The sequence below is a fragment of the Saccostrea cucullata genome, unplaced genomic scaffold, assembly GCF_032062105.1.
Source record: "Saccostrea cucullata isolate Sc308-1 unplaced genomic scaffold, CSIRO_AGI_Scuc_v1 ctg2629, whole genome shotgun sequence".
In the NCBI taxonomy this organism is placed as follows: Eukaryota; Metazoa; Mollusca; class Bivalvia; order Ostreida; family Ostreidae; genus Saccostrea; species Saccostrea cuccullata.
In genome coordinates this window covers 25,645-38,466 of record NW_026938935.1, presented here as the reverse complement: position 1 = coordinate 38,466, position 12,822 = coordinate 25,645, and positions in this window count along the sequence as shown.

The window sequence follows — 12,822 nt, the reverse complement described above, 5'->3', positions numbered from 1 at the left end:
TACTTTTGAAAGTAGCAACTAATAATGGACCACTCTGAATAAAATAAATTACGCATTTTTTTTCCAAAATTCGAATTTCCTCTTTTTTTTTTTTTTTTTTTTTTTTTTGCTTTTATTTTTACATTCTTCTTTATTGAAGTTTTTGCATTTGCAGAGGTCCATACATCGGAGATTGGCTCGTTTGCATCCACATCTCTCTGTTCTACAGCCTTTTGTGCAGTTGCAAGTTACCAAATCTAGGCAAGCCTCTGGAATTGGATCTAAATTCAAAAGTATCGGCAACAAACATCCACCATCCAATTTCTATCCCATTTCAGTTGGACATGGTAATAAAGGCTTACAAATATTTGCCTGTCTCCATATCAAGGCTTTTTAGTGTGCTCGCATGCATTATGCATCACTAGTTGTTGGAGGCATATTCTCGGAGCTTTTTAATTTCCCAAATAATACCTCTCTTACCGTATCAATAGTCTCCGATTCTTGGTTAAACAACTTACAGATAAACTTTTCACACTCTCTGATTTTCTGATCAGTTAATTCTCCCTCACGTACGCCCCCAAGAAGCTCATAATTATCTATGAATACCCACAGGGAAATTTTTTTTAAATACCAAAGAAATAAGATGTTGTGTCAAACCCTGTCAGTGCATGAAATGCTATCAAATGTTTGTGTAACTCTGGAAGACATCTAATGGCAAATAATACTTGGTCCAGCATAATTCTTAAACCTATCTCGAGTACGCTGAATCCGAAAAAAATATGCTGGCCTTCATGAAATGGCGTAAAGAAGGTCAATTTCGCAATTCAAAATGGCGGACACCAATTTTTTCCAAAATGTTTGTTATTACCGTTGAAACGAGAAAAAGTGTGCTTAAAACACCAAATATACATAACCTGATATATTTTTGAAAGTAGCAACCAATAATGGACCATTCTGAATAAAATAATTTACGCATTTTTTTTTACCAAAATTCGAATATCATCTGTTTTTTGCTATTATTTCTACATTTTTCTTTATTAAAAATTTTTGCATTTGCAGAGGTTCATACATCGAAGATTGGCTCGTTTGCATCCATATCTCTCTGTTCTACAGCCTTTTGTTCAGTTGCAAGCTACCGAATCTAGGCAAGCCTCTGGAATTGGATCTAAATTCAAAAGTATCGGCACCAAACATCCACCATCCAACTTCCATCCCATTTCAGTTGGACATGGTAATATGGGCTTACAAATGTTTGCCTGTCTCCATATCAAGGCTTGGTAGTGTGCTCGCTTTACATGCATGGATAAGGCATCACCAGTTGGAGGCATATTCTCGGGGCTTCTTGATTTTCCAAATAATACACTTCTTACCGTATCAGTAGTCTCCGATTCTTGGTTAAACAACTTACAGATAAACTTTTCACACTCTTTGATTTTCTGATCAGTTAATTCTCCATTACTTAAGCCTTCAAGAAGTTCATAATTATCTTTGAATACCCGCAGGGAAGATTTTTTTGATACACCAAAGAAATAAGATGTTGTGTCATACCATGTCAGTGCATGAAATGCTACTAAATGTTTGCGTAACTCTGGAGAAGTCTTTCTCGACAACGACATGAACAGGAATGTTTTTGACTTTAAAAAAGTTCCTGCAATCATCCACAAGTGCTTATCTATTTCTGAAAAGAATGATATAAGTAGCAATAAGACATCAGTATCGGATGCTAAAATGACAATAGAGATGCAAGCGAATACTTTAGAACAGTGATTGGCATTAAGCACTATTCTAGTGTCTGCCTCTTCATGTGTGGCCTCTAGCTTAGACAATTCTAACATATCAACATTACATTTCTCACCATTTTTATCTACAAACCCCTGGCAGTAACAACGGTTATTGCAATAGACGCTTGGAGAATTATTTCTTCAGACAATATGGCAGCAAGATCCTTCTTGTTTTCGTTCAAAGACAAGGCGGTAGCGAAGTTAGTTGGAAGGGAAACGTCTCGATTTTCAACAATCCTTCTAACTGGTTGGTGCCCTTGTGTCCTGCGGTAACGAGTTCCGGATTCTATTGATTGGTCCCTGTAGCGATCAAACAGAACATCGATTCTAGAGAAATTGTGTCCTTTTTTAAAAAAAACATTTGAAACAAACTCGTCAGCAAAGTCTCCAAATGTTTTCATTACATGTGCTCTAAGGATCTGAACCAATGCTAGCCCATCTATAATTAGAGGCGATGAATCACTTTCATGTTGAACTCGCGCACCAACTTCGACATCCTTCAGAATTTAATTCTGTATAACTGATTTGTTTCCAGATTTCAAGGAACCACTAGTATCAGCAATAGGCACTTGTAGAAGTTCGTGCTTCAGTATATGCCCCAAATCAACCTCCCTTCCTGCTCTGTATGCAATGACAAGTCTTTGCAATATGTTTCTGTCAGCCTTAAGAATTTTTCTCTTTTCAACAGCTTTATAACTGACCCGAACCTTGTATAACGATTCAAATGTTGCAGGATTATTTCCTTTTCAAAGTGTGATGCAAAGGAACGTTTAATGTACCTGTTTCTTTGTTTGGGATTAAACGACTTGAAGCAAAACCATCCAACTGTACTTGACCCGAATGCGCTGAAGATAGTAAAGAGTCTCTAATAGGATCAGTAGCTTTGTCTTTTGTGATCACGTTGATCAATTCATCTCTTTCGCAAGAGGGGTCAAGTACTTTAAACCTTTTCATTGCATTAACTAGTGATTTTTCAAACTCTGAATCAAGGAACCGTCGACTCTTTGATGCATCCTTATGAATGAGTGTGTCATCTGGATTCAAGTCGTACATGGTTCTGGTAAGAAAAAATACGTATGACCTTAAGTTATAGGAAAGAGACCACCTACTGAGTGCAAAGGGAGTCCTTGTGATTCCAATAATGCCACCATAATTCTTACCTGTAGCGTTAAGCCATTCTTGACTTTGATCTGGATCCTCTTGATTAAATGTTCCTTGGATTCTTTTGACAACAAAGTTGCCCTCTTCGAACTCTTCAAGAACCTCACGCGGCAGTTGGTGACAATCAGCCAGATAAACACTACCCCACCTTACATAGTTTATATGGTCATATCAAAAGAACGGTGAGAGCATTGCCCTGAATGAATGCAAATACAAATCCCACAAACCTTCTCTTTCTGATTTTTAAATTCCAGTAGAATAGAAACTAAATCCAAATATGACCAAAAAACAGTACATTTGGATTATTAATTTCCTCTCTGAAATTTAAAAATATTCCCTGAACACAGAATTCTGTAGTAGCTCTAAACTAGACCCTATGTCTCTTTCCTCATTCATAATTTCATTCAATATTTGTGAATGATTTACGTTCTTGTTAGCCACAAATAACAGAAAGCTGTGAAGCAGAATCTTCCAAAAAGCTTGGGCAGTGATTTTGTGGGCTCTCATGCCGCAAATATAATGCTTTCCTGCTAGAACTTTTTGAGCAGCAACATGCGTGAGCAATTCACATTCCATCCAGAGTTTATACAAACTGGAACCACTCATATGATCTCCAATACATTTCATAAAGTTCAAAGCAATATGTAAGCCACCCATTCGTGGCACAAGTCCCTCTCTCTGTATTCTTGAACTGACCATTTTAAATCCATCAACTTGAAGTACAGAGCTTGATCAACTGTTAATACAGTATGACGTTGACCAAGACGGTCAGATTTGATCATGCATTTCTGGAAAACTGTGTTAAGCGTATCTATTTCGTGAGCAGGTGCTTGTACGATAGGCATGTAACCAACGATAGTGAGATCGGGGTTTATGCTGCTCATTGACTGATTAAAAGCAGACCAAGTAATTGGAACATCTTGTTTGTTTCTTTTCAAATGAAACAGCAGTTCTTTTGCAAACGCATCACAGGATGATTGATCTGCTAGATCAGGAGTTTAATAAACATCTAGAGTAACTGTTTTTGGATAAAGTGGCTGTGATTTCCCTTCTATTACAGTGGGATATACGATCCTTTCCATCTTATAAGGTACCTGTAAAGTCTCATTTGTAGCTTGAAATACATGTTTAAGGTCAGCATCATTTCCGGATCCAAGCTGCCAACAAACATTCTGCGTTGCATAAAATGTGTCCTTGCCATCCAGTGTCGAGTCACTAATGTCTATATTGTCGGTCGTGAAATGCGTGAAAACATTAGGTTTTGAATTTAATGGTAAAAAATGACTACTTCTCTCGTCCATAGACCGAAGGTTTCGTTCTGCTAGACCTGTATCTATTCGCAGCACATCCTTATACTAGAAGTGTTTCGCGTTCAGCGATAGTTCTATCTAGAGGACGGATAGACTGAAAGATACTTTGCACCTTAACTTGAAGGTTATCTTTGAATGTCGATCTCCGAGTAATGTAAGACTAAGGAATCTCAGACCCGATTAGTTTACAATATCTATTCCACATATCAGACAGCTGCAAAATCTGATGCTTATTCCCTGCGTATTCAAGCTCAAGAACAGGAAAAATCATGGCTAGATCCTCACCTTTGGACTCTTTCACTGTTTTGTGCGTTTCATACTTAAAAGTATTCATACATTTTAAATGGTATTTACCCTCAGCAGTTATCAAATTGCTTACATTCCCTAATTTAACTCACAATGCCTTGTCATATTTGGCATTCTGTAAGACCATGTCACTCACAGAAAAGGTTGTAATATTCAATAGTTTTTCTCGATTTTGTTTTTGACAAGACATACATAACTCCCAATCTACAGGAGAAAATTACTTTCTTGAAGAACGGGTCGTTGAAGAAGAGAGATTGTAGGACGTAGAAGTAGACGGTAATTTCTTTGCGTCTGTTTTCGACCTTGGAATATCTTTAAGGACACTTGCTTTTGTTTCTATTGCTTTTATAGACTTTGGATGTAAAAATTCACTGTGACATTTCCTGTGACAAAGTACTCTTTCAGATGAACCCAGCTGCTTAATTCTATCAATAGAATAATTATTTTTAGCATCTTTCACTTTTTTAACGACAAAATGTTCTCTCCATTAATGTGTCTATCGACTTTCTGCATTTTAACTCTAAAACATCTGGTTTTCTGTCCTGACATATTAAACACAAATCGGTATTGTGTTAATGTTTTCGTTTACGTCCTAATGGTTCGGTCATATTGAAGCTCTTTCAATGAACTGTTTAAAACACTGGTTAAACAATATCATTAATCTATAAGTTACGTATAACTTTTATTCATGACTTATTCTATTCCGTTTCATAAAATTTGTTAAGTCAAACATGATTTCGTTGTTTGGGCTGTTAATGCTAAATGCACATTACTTTCGTTTTTTAATATTAATTTCATTTCTATCAAAATGATTTTAATTCCAATATATTATACATTTTGTTCTTTAAATTATTATTAAACAGATAATTGTAAAAGGATAGAGAATAAAATCGTATGCAAAATCTGTGCAGCTCATATTCGCCAATTCGATTCGCCGAATTTAGAGATTGCTCTAGATTTGATGTCCTGCAAGTGCACCAAAAGTTGTAGTAAGAAAGATTTGGATGCAAAAGAACTATTATACAATGTATGAACATATATGCATACAAAAATCGTTAACAAAGTATAGTGAAGAAATGAAAAAAATTAAAAAGCAAAAAAAAATCGAATTTTTGGAGGAAAAGACCAAAGTCTTTTCACTAAAATGCTTCATTTATAGTTTCTAGTTACTTAATTATAAAAAAAAAATAGTGTATTTAGGGCTATAACGGCATCCTTTTCTCAATTGAACGGCTTCAACGGAAAACGTTGACTAATTGGATATCCGCCATTTTGAATCGCCATTTTGACCTACTTAACGCCATTTTCATGTAGGCCTGCATGCTGGACTAAATAATAATTTTTTGCCGTTAGAATTGATTTCAACTAGCCTTCTTTTTTAAAAATCAGGACCAAACTGTTAAGGAAAGGTGATACAAACAAACTTTTGTCATAAATATCGGAAAAAACATAGAATCGTGTTTCAATGAGTAAATTGAGTAAGTTCTATCGCGTAGTTTTTATTTTTTTAATCAAAGTTTCACAAAAATGGAATATTAAATCAAAAATATTTTTAAAGATTAATAAGAATGGCTACATAAATCACCCCTTCTATTGTTATTGTGATTTGAATTCAAAACACATGGTTTAAGTTGACCTATTCAAAAGTTATAGGGTAGAATGGGTTTTATAAATAATATTGGCAGTAAAAAGGAAGTTGCTATAGTCTGTTTCTTTCGAAATCAAGTCCTGTGAATAATGGGTTTCCATGCCTTTTTGAAAGACTTTCATGATTTTCAACAGAAAGGATGGCTAAAGGGCGGGGGGGATATACAATATATCTTATCATAATTTACGGCAAAAATATATTAAAATAGCTTCAAAGTATAGACTTACTTATTTCGTGCTAAAGATATCCTCATACGTATCGATATAAACACCATTCAGTCAAAATCACAACAAATGTGACACGTACTTTTTGGGGGACAGTAAATGGGCTTTGACTGACCACATGTTTATGGTAACTTCAAATGCCGCGCTGGAAAACAATCATTCAATACCATTGTTCAGTGTATCGGGGTATTGTTGGATTCTGTTTTTTATATGCAAAGTAGTATTGATTTCGTTCATATCAAACATCCAATCGACGAAGGATATGGTAATCAATTTGTGAAATTTTTACCACCGTCGATCAACAAAAAGACTTTCTATTATTGGAATGAAAGTATGAAATATGTCACATGCGTTTTCGTTGTAAACTAAAAAAAATATCTTTAATATAATGTAGTTTGTGTCAAGTTCAGAACACCAGCGCTTCAAGGATATAGAAAACGAACATCATTTCTTATGTATTTGAATGGACAAAACATTTTTTTTTACATAACTGTACTCGTGATCACGTGTTTTGGCCAAGGAATCCACTTGTATTCACCGAAAGTACAACAAAGGAATTAATACAGAAACAATTCGCTTTGATAAACCTAGATTTCCACCGTTTATTCAACAAATTTTGTTTGTCATTGTGAGCATGAAAGTAATAGAATTATAAAGAAAAATGATTTTCATATGCGAAATGGATGGAATGATGGTCTTTGAAATTGTGTTTTTCCGATCGCCATAAGATTTTCTTCTTCTTTTATTCTTAGGTAATATTCCTGTAGTATTCGTAGTAACCCATAAAGCAATTCTCATTCAGCTGATTTGTCAGTTCAGGTCATGTTGGTGCCTCAATTGCTAATCTGACGCCAAAAAATATAGTCCCGGGTTCCAGCAGAAATATTTGTCCAAAAAGAAATTTTAATTCCCGACCGCTCAAAAAAATTGTATCATAGGAAATGCTTATTAAAGTTTGAATGAATGCAAAAGAGATCGATTGAAGTACATTTCTAGAGATATTGTAGGGTGGAGAAAAAACTGAAACGCAACATAACTTTTCTGTTTGCCATGTCTCCACGCGCTAGTCACTTCCTATCCACATTTCCGTAAAAAAAAATTACCATATCACGCTGTTGTCTCGCGTACTCTCTTCAGAGCCACTGCCAGAGCTACTCTGAAGTCATCGGGTTTTTAATTTGCATAACACGGAAAAATAAAAGGCTTCGAACACGTAGGGATGGAAATGTAGAAATTTGAACATCAGAGAAGGTTTACCATTTCTTGATTTTATTTTTGAAAATTTTTAATTGCATCATTTGCAACAAAAATATGCCCAGAAATAAATACAAATCCAATCATCCATTTTTGCTTGTATCATCTGTCCTTTAAACATCTATAAAATAAATTCAGTTAAACATTATTAACTGGAAAAATCAGCTTTAATTAAATATTTATTACAAGATACGCATCTTTTGGTATATTATATTTTATTATATGACGCCAAATACGAAAGATATGGACACTGTGATTTTACTTTTACAGATTTAAGTGTAAATTTTACGAATTAAATCTAAAAATTTACACTTTAATCTGTAAAATTAACAGATTAAAGTTTAAAATTAACAGATTAAAATGTGGAAAATGAAAAAAACCAAAGTGTTTAAGTGCCACTAAGACGTTATTTGAAAAAAATTAGAATAACTTTATGAAGGATCAATGACAAGGTAATTAAATTTACGGGTTCCATTTCTATTGAAAAAGCAGCTGTCAATGATGGATATGGAGAACGAATAGTATTCAATATCAAAAGCCCATAAAACAATATATAATAGGAGCAGAGCAAACACGGACCTCCACAACATCAGAGTTTGGATCAGGTGCGATGGAGAAGTGAGCATCCCCATTTGACCGGTCACAACCGCCGTGTGCTCCATGTCATGTTAGGGAGATAACGGGAAATTCAATCGTTAATTCAATGTATAAAAATGGACTAACACTTAGTAATCAATAAAAAACGTCTGTCAGCATTTGACTTGAAGATAAATTATATTTGAAAATCCTGGAATTTAATTTATCATGGGGAATGTTTGTGTAAAAAGTTGAAAAGTCTTGAGTTTTTAAGTTTTTGAATTTGGTAAAATCTTGTGATTTCAGATTGTCTAAAAGTTCCTTGGAATTTTTAAATATCCGTATCTGATGTACATCACTTTTGGATTATATTAACGCACAGTACTATTGATGTTGCACCTTGTAAGCCAATGAAGAAACCTTGGTTGATCTTCAAAGTTTATTTAATAAAATCCCAATCGACAATTTCACCGTGATCGTATAGGTTTAGAAGTATTCGTTTCTGAAATATGATCAGAACAGACCAATTAACGTTTTATATAAATGTTCTGAGGATCCGTCAAAAAAAACAGAAAGAGCTGAAGACTGAACTCCTAATAAATAAATAAACAAAAGTCCAAAAGAATGATTCCCAAAAAAATAGAATAAGATGCAGAAAGAGAATTGATAATTTTCCAATATTAGAATAAGAATGGGAATAAAAACGGGAAGGAGGACGGCATTGAGAACGGGAATGCTCTTTTCCGACCAAAACAGGGTATTTTGTGCTCAGTGGGTATTCATGATCCCGGATATAAAACTGCATTTCATCGGCTGTCCCACCATTACATACCACCAACGCTTTGTCCGTAGGTCTGTCCGTTGACCTATGAACCCCAATATGGCACCACCCTCAAATGCAGGTAAACATCATTACTAATATATATGGGCTCAGTCCCCATCACCACACCACAGGCGTTCTAGCCCTAAGCTCTTCAAAGTTCCAAATTTTATTGCTCTCGGTTAAAAATCTTGATAATACGATTGTATGTATTTCCGTTCAAATTTTATTACTTACTATCGATGGGCTTGATTGGTCTATTCGGATCAATTTCATTACAAAATGATTTAACAAATTATAGTGCATTTCAACAATAACAATATCCAATTTGTTTTAACAAGATAATAATAGTTCACAAAATTAAAGTCCTTCCAATTATAAAGTCAACGAATTTGAGTCATTAATAATATACATTCTGATTTAATAAACCTTTACATCATTTTATTTTCACTCCTAATAACTAAAAATGATTATCATATTAATATTGTCCAAGTTTAAAATGTTCAAACAATATGTCTGTGCTAAACCCTATAGGTTTACATCCTTCAATACTGTCAATATCTTAGTGAGGTGTAAAGAAAGATGCTTAGTTAAACATTTATTGGAACCCGCTATGTATCTTTGTTTGTAAGGATTCCTATGAAGTTTCGGAATCCAATATATATATATATATATATATATATATATATATATATGGTAGTTCGCATTCATTTTGGTTCTTTGGGATATTTAAAAAAAATGAGGAAGTAACGAACGGTGTTTGAGCTAAAAATTCATACACAAAATAGATACAAATCAATCAGGGACCTCGAAACCACCAGATTTCGGATAAGGTGCCATGGAAAAGTGAGCATCTCCTTCCGACCGGTCACAGCTGCTGTGTGCTCCTTGTCATGATCAGGAATTAACAACAAAAAAAAACGTACACAACTGAGAGTAGAAATATTGGCCTAACAATTATTTTGAACAAACTTCAGCATATTTGAATTAATGATTAATTGTATTTGCTGACAAGGTCATTGTATCGATCACAGCACTTACAATATTTTTTAATTTAAATGGGTCTGTTGATATTCTTGCTTCATCATGTTGTTTGTCAATATCATACCTAATTTAAGAAACTATTTATACGTAAAGCAAGCTCTCACTTATCGAATCAAATTAGATATGTGAACCCCGTATGCATGTGATGAAGGTATATTGCTGCGTAAGTAATGAAAATAGACGATTCAAAACGTTTAAATCACCAAGATTTTCATAAAGCTTTGTTGTTAAATAACCATCAACTCCAATTTTGTATTCTGTAATGGACTTTTGAGCATGTATACCTGCAGTTCGTTATCTCCATGTATTTTAATACAGTAGTATAAGAGGAGTTGCAGAAAAATAGACGGGTATCACAAATCTAGAAAAGCTAGACGGACATACATTCAGATCTTCAAACTACTTTTCAATTTCAAGTTGGGGTATTAATGTCTATAAATTGGTTGCTTGTTGTAGACTATACTTTAAAAATGTACGTTTTTCTATTTAATTTCTTTTTGTGATTTCAGAACATGGAGAAGTTTTTAAACCGGATTAGATATGGACGTTGGCGGGAAATGACCATTAATCTTATTTTAATGGCCTGTGCAACGTACTGGTTTGTTTTCCTTTATAAATTTGCCTTCTATTGCAAAACAGATTCCCCGTTGCTTGGTACGTATTCCCAGTAAGCGCGGTACGCGCGTTCAATTTTAAAGTAATTAGATATACAGAATCCAGGAATATCTTTTTTATTTTTTTTATTTTATTATTTTTTTTAATTTTTATTAGGGCTTTTCGACTTTTGTCGAAAAGACCTATTGTTTTCGTCTTTTTAGGGCTTTTCGCTTTCAGGCGAAAAGCCCTATTGTTTTCGTGTTGTTTTATTATTATTGTACCTAACACTTTTTGATCACTGATTTAAAGAACATCATTGGAGATATATAATTTATAACAATACCATTTCTGGCAATTTATTTACTAAAAAACAAAACCATAGCTTTAATTCTCAAAAGTTAAAAGAATTCACGAAGTCCAAACTCAATGATGAAAATGTGTTTAGCCTACTTCCTATAAGTCTGGACGATGTCTTAACTATGCTACGTTCACTTGACATTAATAAATCAGCAGGTGTAGATTTCATTGGTCCTCGTCTCTTAAAACTTTCTGCAAATGTAATTTTTAAACCCTTAACTCATCTCATTAATACTAGCATTACTAATGGCATCTTTCCTTCCCAGCTGAAACATGCTAAAGTCACCCCCATATATAAGAAGGGCGATAAAAGTGATCCCAGTAACTACCGCCCAATATCTATTTTACCAACTTTGTCAAAAATTTTTGAAAAGCATATTGCAAATCAAGTACGTGAATTTACAAGAGCCTTTGACCTCATTATGAGCTCACAGTCTGGTTTTAGGGAATTCCACTCTTGCCAAACAGCACTAACCAAACTTACCGATAACTGGTTGCATGCAATGGATCAAGGGAATTTAATTGGCATAGCTTTTCTAGATTTTAGTAAGGCGTTTGATTTAGTCAGTCATGATATCTAAATAGAGAAATTACGCCATTATAATTTTGATTCACTTGCAATTAAGTGGTTTCAGTCTTATTTAAACGAAAGGACCCAAAGTGTTAAAATTGGCGCATGTTCTTCCGATATCTTACCTATCACAGCAGGGGTACCACAGGGATCCATTTTAGGTCCACTCTTATTTTTATTGTATATAAATGATCTTCCTTTATGTGTAAATTACTCTTATATTGATATGTTTGCAGACGATGCAACTCTGCATTTACCTAACAGCAATGTACATACTATTGAAACACATTTAAATTCTGATTTATGTGAAATTGAAAACTGGTGTTTACAGAATCAGATGATACTGAACACAGACAAATCAAAATGTATGCTTATGTGTACCCAAAAAAAGAGATCACGATTAAATAACCCAGTACTTGATGCAAAAATTTCTGGCAAAAACTTGGAAAACGTTGAAGTTGAAAAACTCCTACAGTGGCTGGAACGTTATTGTTGACAAACCAATCGTGTAGAATCGTTCGTGTATCGTGAGCGATCGTTCGTGTAACGTGAAAGATCGTTCGTGTATCAGACTCAATCGTTTGGGTTTTTAATCGCGCGAGATCGTGCGTTTAGAATCGTGTAAATTTCGTTTTGTAAGTTTTTTATCGGAATGTTACATGTAAAATGAGCATTTCCCTTGTTTGTTTTCCTTAATTTATTAATTTAAATCCAAATAAAATGAAAAAGCGTAATTTACATATTAGAATGCAGAACGAACTAATTATCGCCCGTAAACAAGCAATAAAGTAAGTCGTACAATATTAAGTTCTCGTCAAATAGCACGATCAATATTGTGATAAACCGTACTTCGATCTTAATAGCCTTTATGAAAGATCTTATTTTAATTATTATTTGCTTCTTATTATGGTCAGAATAATCTTACAATAAATTCATTGAAAATAAATAATTTTTTTTTACAAAGAAATAAACATTTCTCAATGCCTACTTAACTAGTTAGTCGACAAATATACATGGACACGGCATGATTTTCGGAAGTTTTCATTATCTGTGTTTATCTCTTTAGCCTATTTGTAATTAATTAATTTTAAATTTCTGCAAATGAAAAAGTTGAATAATTGGCAAGTTTATCAGACATTGAATCAATGGAAACATAAGGATAATATTTGTAATTATAATTTAAGTCATTCCATG